This window comes from Arachis duranensis, chromosome 9 (assembly GCF_000817695.3).
Source record: "Arachis duranensis cultivar V14167 chromosome 9, aradu.V14167.gnm2.J7QH, whole genome shotgun sequence".
In the NCBI taxonomy this organism is placed as follows: domain Eukaryota; kingdom Viridiplantae; phylum Streptophyta; class Magnoliopsida; order Fabales; family Fabaceae; genus Arachis; species Arachis duranensis.
Genome location: NC_029780.3, coordinates 46224437 through 46226897, shown reverse-complemented (window position 1 = coordinate 46226897; position 2461 = coordinate 46224437).

Sequence of the window (2461 nt, the reverse complement as noted above, 5' to 3'; positions counted from 1 at the left end):
GGAATCTGGAAAGTCTAACCTTGTCTGTGGTATTCTGAGTAAGATTCCGGTATTGAATGACTATGACGAGCTTCAAACTCCTGAAGGCTGGGCGTTAGTGACAGACGCAAAAGAATCAATGGATTCTATTCCAACCTGATTGAGAACCGACAGATGATTAGTCGTGCTGTGACAGAGCATTTGGACCATTTTCACTGAGAGGATGGGATGGAGCCATTGTCAAGGGTGATGCCTCCTGACGATTAGCCATGCAGTGACAGCGCATAGGACCATTTTCCCGAGAGGATGAAAAGTAGCCATTGATGATGGTGATGCCCTACATATAGCTTGCCATGGAAAGGAGTAAGAAGAAATTGGATGAATGTAATAAGAAAATAGAGATTCAAGAGGAGCACAACATCTCCACACGCCTATCTGAAATTCCCGCTATTGATTTACATAAGTATTTCTATCTTATTTTATTTTCTGTTTATTATTAATTTTCGAAATCCATAACCATTTAATCTGCCTAACTGAGATTTACAAGGTGACCATAGCTTGCTTCATACCAACAATCTCTGTGGGATCGACCCTTACTCACGTAAGGTATTACTTGGATGACCCAGTACACTTGCTGGTTAAGTTGAATGGAGTTGTGAGCTTCTCTAATAGTGCCTGTAACTCTTTTGGTCCAACAACAACACTAAGTTGTTGGTGCCATTACCAGGGATTATTAAGATCCCAGTTCATCATACCATGATCTCTTTGGGGTATTTTTGATTTCATACAAATTCAAAGAGACCAATTTTGAGGATCACAATTTCGTCCACCAAGTTTTTGGCGCCCTTGCCGGGGATTGTTCGAGTTTGGACAACTGACGGTTCATCTTGTTGCTCAGATTAGGTAATTTTCTTTTCAAAAACTTTTCAAAAATCTTTTTCAAAATTTTTCTTTTCTTTTTTCATTTTTCCAAAAATATTTTCGAAAAAAAATATAATAAACAAATCCAAAAAAAAAATTATAAAATCATAAAAATCAAAAATATTTTGTGTTTCTTGTTTGAGTCTTGAGTCAATTTTTAAGTTTGGTGTCAATTGCATGCTTTAAAAATTTTTTCTTGCATTTTTCGAAAATTCATGCATTCATGGTGTTCTTCATGATGTTCAAGTTGTTCTTGACAAGTCTTGTTTGATCTTGATGTTTTCTTGTTTTGTTTTGTTTGTTGTTTTTCATGTGCATTTTTTGTTTGTTAGAGTCCATGCATTAAAGATTTCTAAGTTTGGTGTGTTGCATGTTTTCTTTGCATCAAAAATTTTTCAAAATTATGTTCTTGATGTTCATCATGATCTTCAAAGTGTTCTTGGTGTTCATCTTGACATTCAAAGTGTTCTTGCATGCATTATGTGTTTTGATCCAAAATTTTCATGTTTTGGGTCATTTTTATGTTTTTCTCTTTCATCATTAAAAAATTCAAAAAAATCAAAAATATATTTTCCTTATTTCCCTCCAAATTTTCGAAATTTTGGGTTGACTTGGTCAAAAATTTTTAAAATTAGTTGTTTTAACAAGTAATGTGATTGATTCAAAAATTTGAAGTTTGTTACTTTCTTGTTAAGAAAGGTTCAATCTTTAAATTCTAGAATTTTATCTTTTAGTTTCTTGTTAGTCAAGTAATTAATTTTAATTTTTAAAATTAAATCTTTTTCAAAATATCTTTTTCTTAAAAATCTTATCTTTTATCTTATCTTTTTTAAAATTTTTTTTTATCTTTTTCAAAATTTGATTTCAAAAAAATCTTATCTTATCTTATCTTCTTATCTTTTCAAATTTGATTTTAATATCTTTGTCAAACTAACTATTTGACTTTTTGTTGTTTCTTATCTTTTTCAAAACCAACTAACTACCTATCCCTCTCTAATTTTCGAAAATATCTCATCCTTTTTCAAAAAATTCTTTCTAATTAATTAATTGTTTTAAGTTTTAATTTTAATCTTATTTCTCATCTTTAATTTTCGAAAACTACTAACCCCTTTTTAAAAATTATTTTTGAATTCTCTCCCTCTTCTCTTCTTCTATTTAATTAATTATTTACTAACACTTCTCTTCACCTCTCTCCATCTAAATATCCGAACCCATTCTTCTTCATTCTTCTCCCCTTTCTTCTTCTACTAACATAAAGGAATCTCTATACTGTGACATAGAGGATTCCTCTTTCTTTTCTTGTTTCTTCTCTTTCGTATGAGCAGGAACAAGGAAAAAGACACTCTTGTTGAAGCTGATCCAGAACCTGAAAGGACTTTGAAGAGGAAACTAAGAGAAGCTAAATTACAACAATCCAGAAGTAAACTTTCAGAAAATTTTGAACAAGAGAAGGAGATGGCAGCCGAACCCAATAATGATAATGCAAGGAGGATGCTTGGTGACTTTACCAAGCCCACGTCCAAATTTGATGGAAGAAGCATCTCCATTCCTGCCATTGGAG